This window comes from Amblyraja radiata, chromosome 24 (assembly GCF_010909765.2).
Source record: "Amblyraja radiata isolate CabotCenter1 chromosome 24, sAmbRad1.1.pri, whole genome shotgun sequence".
In the NCBI taxonomy this organism is placed as follows: domain Eukaryota; kingdom Metazoa; phylum Chordata; class Chondrichthyes; order Rajiformes; family Rajidae; genus Amblyraja; species Amblyraja radiata.
Window position 1 is genome coordinate 32,723,947 of NC_045979.1, and position 12,581 is coordinate 32,736,527.

The following is a 12,581-nucleotide window of genomic DNA, read 5'->3' on the forward strand; positions in this document are numbered from 1 at the left end:
GTGCCCCGTTCCTGCCTTCTCCCCATATCCCCTGACTCCGCTATTTTTAAGAGCCCTATCTAGCTCTCTCTTGACATATTTATCTATTTACAGGTGGCATCTACAAAGACTTGAACTCGGAGGTGTTTGTCAAGGAACCTGGGTCTCCCTGTCCAGGCTTGCACGGGAGCTTCCAACCGATGCAGGGAACGGGTCCCAAGAGACCTCTTCCCAGTCGCTTCCGAAGGCTGCTGGAGCCGGGCGTGGAGTTGTGCCGAACGAGGATCGGAGCAAGGAGGCTCCCGGTAGCGCTGGGGAAGAGAGAGGAGGATGCCACCTTGTTCAACTGGAATTCCTTTGGATTGAGATACGGCAAGAGGGTGTCGGAGAGCAAGAAGCCGTGAGAGTCTCCCACGCCAGAAATTAATTTACTCTGCAGAGCTGTAAACTTTCCCATCTGAGATTTAATTTAATTTTATCCGTCCCGCATCAGAACGCATGCTGATCATTTCCTCTGTATCTTGTCCAGTTTAACTCAATCTAAAATATTAAACAGATCTTGGCTTCCGAGTGTTGTACAGGCTCCTACTTCATCTTCTCCTTCTTCTTCTGAGGAAGGACATTCTTGCCATAGAGGGAGTACAGAGAAGGTTCACCAGACTGATTCCTGGGATGGCAGGACTTTCTTATGAAGAAAGACTGGATAGACTCGGCTTGTACTCGCTAGAATTTAGAAGATTGAGGGGGGGATCTTATAGAAACTTACAAAATTCTTAAGGGGTTGGACAGGCTAGATGCAGGAAGATTGTTCCCAATGTTGGGAAAGTCCAAAACAAGGGGTCGCAGTTTAAGGATAAGGGGGAAGTCTTTTAGGACCGAGATGAGAAAAACATTTTTCACACAGAGAGTGGTGAATCTGTGGAATTCTCTGCCACAGAAGGTAGTTGAGGCCAGTTCATTGGCTATATTTAAGAGGGAGTTAGATGTGGCCCTTGTGGCTAAAGGGATCAGGGGGTATGGAGAGAAGGCAGGTACGGGATACTGAGTTGGATGATCAGCCATGATCATATTGAATGGCGGTGCAGGCTTGAAGGGCCGAATGGCCTACTCCTGCACCTATTTTCTATGTTTCTATGTTTCTTCTTCTTCTTGCGAATGAAACATAAATAAACCAAAGGAATAGTTAGATCTCAAGCCGGGTGTTGAGCAGCCAGGTCGTTGTCTCTGTTGTCGTCAATGTCTGCCAGGCCCTGACACAGCTCGATTTGGTGGGTGGTAGAGCGGGCACCCAGAGATGACATGGTTGGCTGTCTGTTGTTCTGCTCCACATTCACAGGCTGGGCTCTGGCGGAGGGAGCCCTCCATCTCCACACGCTGGCGTTGAAACGCCCAACTCCAGTACCAAGTCTGTTGAGCTTCACCCCCCATCCAAGCTCCTCTGGGGAGGTCAGACCCTGGACAGCTTTTATCTGGTGAAGAGATGGAGCTGTGTAATGGAGATGAGGTTGCCTTCCACTCCTGCATCCAGTCTGCCTTCTCATTTTGTGCTAATCCCAGAAAACACAGCGGTAGAGTTGCTACCTCACAGCGCCAGAGACCCTGGTTCGATCCCGACTACGGGCGCTGCTTGTACGGAGTTTGTACGTTCTCCCCGTGACCTGCGTGGGTTTTCTCCGGGTGCTCCGGTTTCCTCCCACACTCCAAAGACGTGCGAGCATGTAGGATAATTGGCTAGGTATATGTGTAAATTGTCCCTAGTGTGTGTAGGATGACGTTAGTGTTCGGGGATCGCTGGGCGGAGCAGACTCGCTGGGCCGTAAGATATGTTTCCACGCCGAATCACTAAACTAAACTAGACTGGGGATCGGATGGCTAAGGTAACAAGCAGCCTTCCTCTGTGCCATCTTCCGTGCTTTAGAGATACAGCGTGGAAACAGTCCCTCGTGCCCACCGTATCCGCGCCGACCAGCGATCACCCGTACACCAGTTCTATCCTGACCGTAAGGGGAACAATTTTCAGAAGCCGATTAACCTACAAACCTGCACGTCTTTGGAGTGTGGGAGGAAACCGGAGCACCCGGAGAAAACCCACGCAGGTCAGGGGTAGAACGTACAAGACAAGCACCCGTCGTCAGGATCGAACCCGGGTCTCTGGCGCTGTGAGGCAGCAGCTCTACCCGCTGCGCCACCGAGCCGCACAATTATTCCAGCACCTTGTGTGGGTTGGTAAATAAAACATATTGTCCAAGATTTAATAGCAGCTTTCCAAAGCGTTCGTTAATGTTAATCAGGGCAACTAGTGGCACTTAGCTGATAGTCTCCTGAGATCCCATACATAGAACTGAATCAATGAGTGAGAGAGAGATTGATTTAAATTATAGTCTGATGAATGGATCTAATTTGTAATGATATACACTGTACCACTCAACATAGCAAAACAGCAGTGTAGGTGAAGTGAAGGCAGCAAAACACTTGTGTAAACCGAGTTATCTCACAGTGCCCTCCATAATGTTTGGGACAAAGACCCATCATTTATTTATTTGCCTCTGTGCTCCACAATTTGAGATTTGTAATAGAAAAAAAATCACATGTGGTTAAAGTGCACATTGTCAGATTTTATTAAAGGCCATTTTTATACATTTTGGTTTCACCATGTAGAAATTACAGCTGATTCCTGGGATGGCAGGACTTTCATATGAAGAAAGACTGGATAGACTCGGCTTGTACTCGCTGGAATTCAGAAGATTGAGGGGGGATCTTACAGAAACTTACAAAACTCTTAAGGGGTTGGACAGGCTAGATGCAGGAAGATTATTCCCGATGTTGGGGAAGTCCAGAACAAGGGGTCGCAGTTTAAGGATAAGGGGGTAGTCTTTTAGGACCGAGATGAGAAGATCATTTTTTACACAGAGAGTGGTGAATCTGTGGAATTCTCTGCCACAGAAGGTAGTTGAGGCCAGTTCATTGGCTATATTTAAGAGGGAGTTAGATGTGGCCCTTGTGGCTAATGGGATCAGGGGGTATGGAGAGAAGGCAGGGATGGGATACTGAGTTGGATGATCAGCCATGATCATATCGAATGGCGGTGCAGGCTCGAAGGGCTGAATGGCCTACTCCTGCACCTATTTTCTATGTTTCTATGATTATACATAGTCCCCCCCATTTCAGGGCACCATAATACTGGGACACATGGCTTCACAGGTGTTTGTAATTGCTCAGGTGTGCATAATTGCCTCCTTAATGCAGGTATAAGAGAGCTCTCAGCACCGAGTCTTTCCTCCAGTTTTTCCATCATTTTGGAAACTTTTATTGCTGTTTATCAACACGAGGACCAAAGTTGTGCCAATGAAAGTCAAAAAAGCCATTATGAGACTGAGAAACAAGAATACAACTGTTAGAGACATCAGCCAAACCTTAGGCTTACCAAAATCAACTGTTTGGAACATCATTAGGAAGAAAGAGAGCACTGGTGAGCTTACTAATCGCAAAGGGACTGGCAGGCCAAGGAAGATCTCCACAGCTGATGACTGAGGAATTCTCTCTATAATAGAGTAAAATCCCCAAACACCTGTCCGACAAATCAGAAACACTCTTCAGGAGTCAGATGTGGATTTGTCAATGACCACTGTCTGCAGAAGACTCCATGAACAGAAATACAGAGGCTACACTGCAAGATGCAAACCACTGGTTAGCTGCAAAAATAGGATGGTCAGGTTACAGTTTGCCAAGATAGGAACTATTTTGTTTCCATTGGTGACTTTGTATCAGAACCAACCAACGTGTGGAGTCCCGCAAGGTTCGATCTTAGGGCCCTCTTTATTCATCATCTACATGCTCCCACTAGGGCAAATCATGCGAAATAATAATATTGACCACCACTGCTATGCCGATGACACTCAAATCTATGTAGCGCTATCACCAAATGACTATCGCCCCATAGATCTGCTGTGCCAGTGCATTGAGCAAGTCAAAGACTGGATGTGCCAAAATTTTCTCCAACTAAATAAGGACAAAACAGAGATAATTGTTTTTGGTGCTAAAAAAGAAAGGCTTAAAGTAACCCAACACCTTCACTCTCTGTCCCTGAAAACTTCAAACAAAGCCAGAAATCTTGGGGTCATTATGGATTCAGATTTAAATTTCGACAGTCACATCAAATCAGTAACAAAATCGGCCTACTATCACCTCAAAAACATAGCAAGATTAAGAGGACTCATGTCAGCTTAAGACTTAGAAAAACTTGTACATGCCTTTATTACTAGTAGGCTAGATTATTGTAACGGTCTCCTTGCAGGTCTTCCAAAAAAAACTGTCAGGCAGCTACAGCTTGTTCAGAACGCTGTTGCTAGAGTTCTAACAAAGACCAAAACATTTGAACACATTACACCAATTCTTAAATCCTTACATTGGCTCCCTGTATGTCAGAGAATTAATTTTAAAATCCTGCTGCTCACCTATAAATCACTACATGGTTTAGGACCAAAGTATATCACTGACATGCTTCCACTATATAAGCCTTCTAGACCGCTAAGATCTTCTGAAACCAATCTGTTAGTGATTCCCAGAGTAAATACAAAACATGGGAAAGCAGGATTTAGTTACTATGCAACAAATAGCTGGAATAAACTTCCTGAAGATTTAAGACTTGCCTCAACTTTGACCACTTTTAAAACAAGACTGAAAACTTTTATGTTTACTTTAGCCTTCAGCTAAATCTTAACTACATTGCACTTTTAACTTTTGCACTTTTTATAATGCATTTTTAATTTTGCTTTTCTTTTCTTTTAGTTCTATTTTATTTCATTTTATTATTTCATTTTATTGTATGACATGTTTTTATGTGAAGCACTTTGAGTCTGCCTCGTGTATGAAATGTGCTATATAAATAAAGTTGCCTTGCCTTGCCTTGCCTTGCCTTGCCTTGCCTTGCCTTGCCTTGCCTTGCCTTGCCTTGCCTTGCCTTGCCTTGCCTTGCCTTGCCTTGCCTTGCCTTGCCTTGCCTTGCCTTGCCTTGCCTTGCCTTGCCTTGCCTTGCCTTGCCTTGCCTTGCCTTGCCAAGCCAAGCCAAGCCAAGCCAAGCCAAGCCAAGCCAAGCCAAGCCAAGCCAAGCCAAGCCAAGCCAAGCCAAGCCAAGCCAAGCCAAGCCAAGCCAAGCCAAGCCAAGCCAAGCCAAGCCAAGCCAAGCCAAGCCAAGCCAAGCCAAGCCAAGCCAAGCCAAGCCAAGCCAAGCCAAGCCAAGCCAAGCCAAGCCAAGCCAAGCCAAGCCAAGCCAAGCCAAGCCAAGCCAAGCCAAGCCAAGCCAAGCCAAGCCAAGCCAAGCCAAGCCAAGCCAAGCCAAGCCAAGCCAAGCCAAGCCAAGCCAAGCCAAGCCAAGCCAAGCCAAGCCAAGCCAAGCCAAGCCAAGCCAAGCCAAGCCAAGCCAAGCCAAGCCAAGCCAAGCCAAGCCAAGCCAAGCCAAGCCAAGCCAAGCCAAGCCAAGCCAAGCCAAGCCGTACTTCAAAGAGCAACCACTGTTCTGGAAAAAGGTCTTGTGGACAGATGGGATGAAGATTAACTTGTATCAGAGTGATGGCAAGAGCAAAGTATGGAGGAGAAAAGGAACTGCCCAAGATCCAAAGCATACCACCTCATCTGTGAAACACGGTGGTGGGGGTGTAATGTCCTGGGCATGTATGGCTGCTGAAGGTACTGGCTCACTTATCTTCATTGATGATACAACTGCTGATGGTAGTAGCATAATGAATTCTGAAATGTATAGACACATCCCATCTGCTCAAGTTCAAACAAATGCCTCAAAACGCATTGGCCGGCAGTTCATTCTACAGCAAGACAATGATCCCAAACATGCTGCTAAAGCAACAAAGGAGTTTTTCAAAGCTACAAAATGGCCAATTCTTGAGTGGCCAAGTCAATCACCCGATCTGAACCCAATTGTGCATGCCGTTTATATGCTGAAGAGAAAACTGAAGGGGACTAGCCCCCAAAACAAGCATAAGCTAAAGATGGCTGCAATACAGGCCTGGCAGAGCATCACCAGAGAAGACACCCACTCCCCGTGACCTGGGTGGGTTTTTCCCAAGATCTTTGGTTTCCTCCCACACTCCAAAGACGTACAGGTTTGTAGGTTAATTGTAATGGGTATAAGTGTTAAATTGTCCCTAGTGTGTGTGTGGGATAGTGTTAACGTGCGGGGATCGCTGGGCGGTGTGGACCCGATGGGCCGAAGGGCCTGTTTCCGAGCTGTATCTCTGAACTAAACTAATCTAAACCAGGTAACGAGGTTCTCATCTCAGCCGGAAGAATCAAAGGAAATTTCCTTGTGTAAAATGCAGGGAAAATTCGAGTGGGGGTGAAGTCACACTGACTATGGTTGGCAGAAGATTTCATACTTGAATAATTTCAATACAGTAGCTGGCAGAATAATTTGGTGAAGAGCAATTAATCTGCCCACTTGCTGACAGGAAATTGTGCTTTATTAATCTGCTGTCATCCCATTGTGATTGAAAGACTCTTGTAACAGCTACACACATGCGAGAAATGTTATTTTAATCAGATACTTTGGGCATAGAAGTAGAATAAAAACAGGATTTTTTTCTGTAAGTGGACTCCGGTTGAATTCAAAGCTTGTGAGTGTCAGGGGAGTGATATTGTTGCTACTGAGGGTATTAGACAAGGAATGTCTATCCTTTGAGAGTGCAGCGTAGGTTTACAAGGTTAATTCCCGGGATAGTGGGACTGATATATGCTGAGAGAATGGAGCAGCTGGGCTTTAGACGGATGAGAGGGTATCTCATTGAAACATATAAGATTGTTAAGGGTTTGGACACACTAGAGGCAGGAAACATGTTCCCGATGTTGGGGGAGTCCAGAACCAGGGGCCACACAGTTTAAGAATAAGGAGTAAGCCATTTAGAACGGAGACGAGGAAACACTTTTTCTCACAGAAAGTGGTGAGTCTGTGGAATTCTCTGCCTCAGAGGGCGGTGGAGGCGGGTTCTCTGGATGCTTTCAAGAGAGAGCTCGATAGGGCTCTTAAAAATAGCGGAGTCAGGGGATATGGGGAGAAGGCAGGAACGGGGTACTGATTGGGGATGATCAGCCATGATCACATTGAATGGCGGTGCTGGCTCGAAGGGCCGAATGGCCTACTCCTGCACCTATTGTCTATTGTCTAATAATGAATAGTGAGTTTCGAAGCATTTTTGAGAGGTACTGCAATTCCTGCGGTTCCTCCTCTGAATAATTAATTGTTCATTCATCTACTGCCCTGCAATTCCCTGCAATTATTACCAGAGGCGCTTCATATTTAATTGAAGTCCAACTGAGCTCTTTGTGGTGACTTGATAATGGGCTGTGGAAACAGAGAATGACTCCACCTGAGATGCATCTAGCTGTTCCTGAAGTCCTGAATCAAAGCTTGCAGGTTTGTGAGTTAGCAACGCGCATGCTGTAAGGGGTGTAAGCTGCTGCCTCACAGCGCCAGGGAGCCGGGTTCGATCCTGACCTTCGGGTGCTGTCTGTGTGGAGTTCGCACGTTCTCCCTGTGGCCCTTTTTTTTCCACCACGCTTTCCTCACACACTTCAAAGACGCGCAGGTTTGTAGGTTAATTGGCCAGCTTGCCTGGCCTAGGTGCCACATTTACGGGGGGACTTCCAAGGGGGTTGGGGGGATTTTTTCTGGCTTAAAGGAGGTGCCGGCACACCAGCTGGTTAATATCAGTGGAGGACCTGCACTAGTTTGGCAGGTTGGGTCCTAAATGGGCCAAGTTAGTCGTGTCTCTTTATTCACTCTCAGGATCACTTGAAGTGGGATCAACGTTCTAAATACATCTTGTGGGAAACTAAACCACAGCATCCAAATAAGATAGTTATTACAGTAATCTGATATAACTTATTGGCAGAAGGAATATGGAGTAAAAAAATTCCCAAACCCTTGTACCCATTTTTAAGAAATGTTATAAGATAATGGTATTTTTGAAGATCATAAAAATCTCTTGCCAAGTACACTGGTCCCGACCTGAAACGCCACCCATTCCTTCTCTCCAGAGATGCTGTCTGACCCGCTGAGTTACTCCATCTTTGTGTGTCTATCTTTGGTTTAAACCAGCATCTGCAGTTCCTTCCTACACATAATTGCTTACGGTATTGGTCTAATGTAAAGAGAGAGACCCTTCTCTCAGTCAGTCCCAGCTCAGCACTAAGTCTTTCAATCACTGCAATCATTGAATGAATAACTTGAACTGAGAGCTCTGTATTCTGCTCCCATTATATCCCTTTCTCTACTTTGATGAGGGCTTTAAATCAAAAATCAGTGAGGCAAAATTTCTAGCCCATTGAGTCTTGTATGAAAGAAAAAATTTGCTTCAGTTTAACGTCTCATCTGTAAAATACAAAACTGATTCAGAGAAACTTCCATATTAAAAATGCTTTATAAAGGGCCACCTAGTTTAGTTTAGTTTTGAGACAGGCCCTTCGGCCCGCCGGGTCCGTGCCGACCAGCGATCACCCCGTATACTAGCACACTATCCTACACACACTTGGGATCATTTACAATTCTTACCAAAGCTGATTAACCATCAAACCTGCACGTCTTTGGAGTGTGGGAGGAAACCGGAGCACTCTGGTCACGGGGAGAACGTACAGACAGCGCCCGTGGTCAGGATCGAACCTGGGTCTCTGGAGCTGTAAAGCAGCAACTCTGCCGCTGCGCCACCGTGCCGGGCTGTGTATACATGTGTATTGTTAATTACTGTTTTATTATTAATGTTTAATGTTTTATGTGTCATTCCGAACTGTCACTATGTCATGTTGTCACTTGTGGGCGGAGCACCAAGGCAAATTCCTTGTATGTGAATACTTGGCCGATAGACTTATTCATTCATTCATTCATTGGGAAAAAAGGACACAAAGTGCTGGAGTAACTCAGCGGGTCAGGCAGTGTCCCTAGAGAGCCAGAGATGATCCACTCTCCCTGACCTGCCGAGTTACTCCAGCACCGTGCGTAGTTGGGCGGCGCGGTGGCGCAGCGGTAGAGTTGCTGCCTTACAGCGCCAGAGACCCGGGGTTCGATCCTGTCTACAGGTGCTGCCTGTGCGGAGTTTGTACGTTCTCCCCGTGGGTTTTCTCCGGGAGCTCCGGTTTCCTCCCGCACTACAAAGACGTGCAGGTTCGTAGGTGAATTGGCTTCTGTAAATTGTCCCTATGTGTAGGATAGAACGAATGTGCCGGTGATCGCTGGTCAGCGCAAACTCTGTGGGCTGAAGGGCCTGTTTCTACGCTATACCTCTAAACTAAAACACTTTGTGCCCTTTTGTGTAAACCAGCATCTGCAGTTCCTTGTTTCTACATTTATATAGCATCTATCTCATCCTCACTGGCATTGACCTTAAATAAAGTTGTATCCAAATATATGTTGTCAAGCTGGAAAGGGTACAGAGAAGATTTACAAAGATGTTGCCGGGACTCGAGGGTCTGAGCTACAGGGAGAGGTTGAGTAGGCTGGGACTCTATTCCTTGGAGCGCAGGAGGATGAGGGGGTGATCTTAGAGAGGTGTATAAAATCATGAGAGGAATAGATCGGGTAGATGCACAGAGCCTCTTGCCCAACGTAGGGGAATCGAGGACCAGAGGACATAGGTTTAAGGTGAAGGGGAAAAGATTTAATAGGAATCTGAGGGGTAACTTTTGAACACAAAGAGTGGTGGGTGTATGGAACGAGCTGCCAGAGGAGGTAGTTGAGGCTGGGACTATCGCAACGTTTAAGAAACAGTTAGACAGGTACATGGATAGGACGGGTTTGGAGGGATATGGACCAAGCACAGGCAGGTGGGACTAGTGTAGCTGGGACATGTTGGCCAGTGTGGGCAAGTTGGGCCGAAGGGCCTGTTTCCACACTGTATCACTCTAGGTGATACAGTGTCATTTCTACAAGTGCTTTTTCATTTATTTAAAATATATATACATTTTTACAACACATTTTAAAAATGATTTAATATTTAGAAACATTGCCACAGCTCTTTGGGTAATTGAGCAGCTGAGGCGATTTGTTTGAAGTGTCAATCATAATTTGTAGTGTTATTTATATATTTATTTGTATTTATTAGATTTACTTCTCTGTTAAGTGTAATCTTTCAATGATACTTCATTGCCGCATGTATCTACTGCAGGTACAGAGAAATTCCTTCCCTGCATTGAGTTTAGATTATAAACATAGAAACATAGAAAATAGGTGCAGGAGTAGGCCATTCGGCCCTTCGAGCCTGCACCACCATTCAATATGATCATGGTTGATCATCCAACTCAGTATCCTATACCTGCCTTCTCTCCATACCCCCTGATCCCTTTAGCCACAAGGGCCACATCTAACTCCCTCTTAAATATAGCCAATGACCTGGCCTCAACTACCTTCTGTGGCAGAGAATTCCAGAGATTCACCACTCTCTGTGTGAAAAATGTTTTTCTCATCTCGGTCCTAAAATATTTCCCCCTTATCCTTAAACTGTGACCCCTTGTTCTGGACTTCCCCAACATCGGGAACAATCTTCCTGCATCTAGCCTGTCCAACCCCTTAAGAATTTTGTAAGTTTCTATAAGATCCCCCCTCAGAATCAACAGAATAAACAGAATCAAGTCAAGTCAAGAGAGTTTATTGTCATGTGTCCCAGATAGGACAATGAAATTCTTGCTTTGCTTCAGCACAACAGAACATAGTAGACATGAATACAGAACAGATCAGTGTGTCCATATACCATTATATAAATATATACACACGTCAATAAATAAGCAGATAAAGTGCAAATAAACAGATAATGGTTTATTAATGTTCAGAGATTTGTTTCAGTTAAGTTTAATAACCTGATGGCTGTGGGGAAGTAGCTATTCCTGAACCTCCTGTACAGGAGTACAGGCTCAGGCTCCTGTACCTTCTACCTGAAGGTAGCGGGGAGATGAGTGTGTGGCCAGGATGGTGTGGGTCCTTGATGATACTGCCAGCCTTTTTGAGGCAGCGACTGCGATAGATCCCCTCGATGGTAGGGAGGCCAGAGCTGATGATGGACTGGGCGGTGTTTACTACTTTTTGTTGTCTTTTCCGCTCCAGGGCGCTCAAGTTGCCGAACCAAGCCATGACGCAACCGGTCAGCATGCTCTCTACTGTGCACCTGTAGAAGTTAGAGTGAGTCCTCCTTGACATACCGACTCTCCGTAATCTCCTCAGGAAGTAGAGGCGCTGATGTGCTTTCTTAATAATAGCATCCATATTCTCGGACCACGGAATTACAAGAGTGTAGGAGGAGTAGGTTACACTGAGCGGCACGGTGGCGCAGCGGTAGAGTTGCTGCCTCACAGCGCCAGAGACCCGAGCTCGATCCTGACCATTGATGCTGCCTGTACGGTATTTGTACGTTTTCTCCCTGTGACCTGCGTGGGTTTTCTCCGGGTGCTCTGGTTTCCTCCCGCACTCCAAAGACATGCAGGTTTGTCGTTTAATTGGCTTGGATCAAATTGTAAATTGGCCCAAGTGCGGGTGTAGGGTAGTGTTAATGTGCGGGGGATCTCTGGTCAGTGCTGGCTGGGCGGGCCGAAGGGCCTGTTTCCGCGCTATATCTCCAAAGTAACGTCCAAAACATTTGTTGCCTTTTAAGGAAGCCAATCGTTCCATCTTGTTCGGTGTCTGCAAACTGCCAACATGTTCCTTGAGTGTCTGTTCACATGCATCCTCGCTCCTGTGTTACGTTGGTCTGGCAACGTGGGAAAATAAATGTTCCCGAGGGTCGACCACGGATGTGCTGGCGCCGATTGTAAATCAATCAACCCTGCCTCGCTGAGACCACTGCCAAGATCTTCTCTCTGGCCTCTGTGCCATGCATGGGTGAAAGAAAACAGACTCTGAGATGCAACTGTTAATTCCGGATCTAATACTCTCTCCCTAGTCTGCTTCCAGTAAACCACTGAGTCAAACACTGTATACAGCACCGCGGGGCCAGCCTCCGACATTTAAAAGACACTTGGACAGGTACATGGATAGGACATGTTTAGAAGGAAATGGGCCAAATGCAGGCAGAACAGAAGGATAAACAGCGGACCCCCCCCCCCCCCACCCCGTCCCAACAAAATTATCATCCCTTTATACCCTAATACAGTGGCGGGAAACTAACAGCTCGAAGGTACAATAGACAATAGGTGCAGGAGTAGGCCATTCGGCCCTTCGAGCCAGCACCGCCATCCAATGTGATCATGGCTGATCATCCACAATCAGTACCCCGTTCCTGCCTTCTCCCCAAATCCCCTGACTCCGCTATCTTTAAGAGCCCTATCGAGCTCTCTTGAAAGTATCCAGAGAACCAGCCTCCACCGCCCTCTGAGGCAGAGAATTCCACAGACTCACAACTCTCTGTGTGAAAAAGTGTTTCTTCATCTCCGTTCTAAATGGATTACCCCTTATTCTTAAACTGTGACCCTGGTTCTGGACTCCCCCAACATTGGGAACATGTTTCCTGCCTCTAGCGTGTCCAAACCCTTAATAATCTTATATGTTTCAATAAGAACCCCCTCATCCTTCTAAACTCCAGAGTATACAAGCCCATCCGCTCCAATCTATCAGC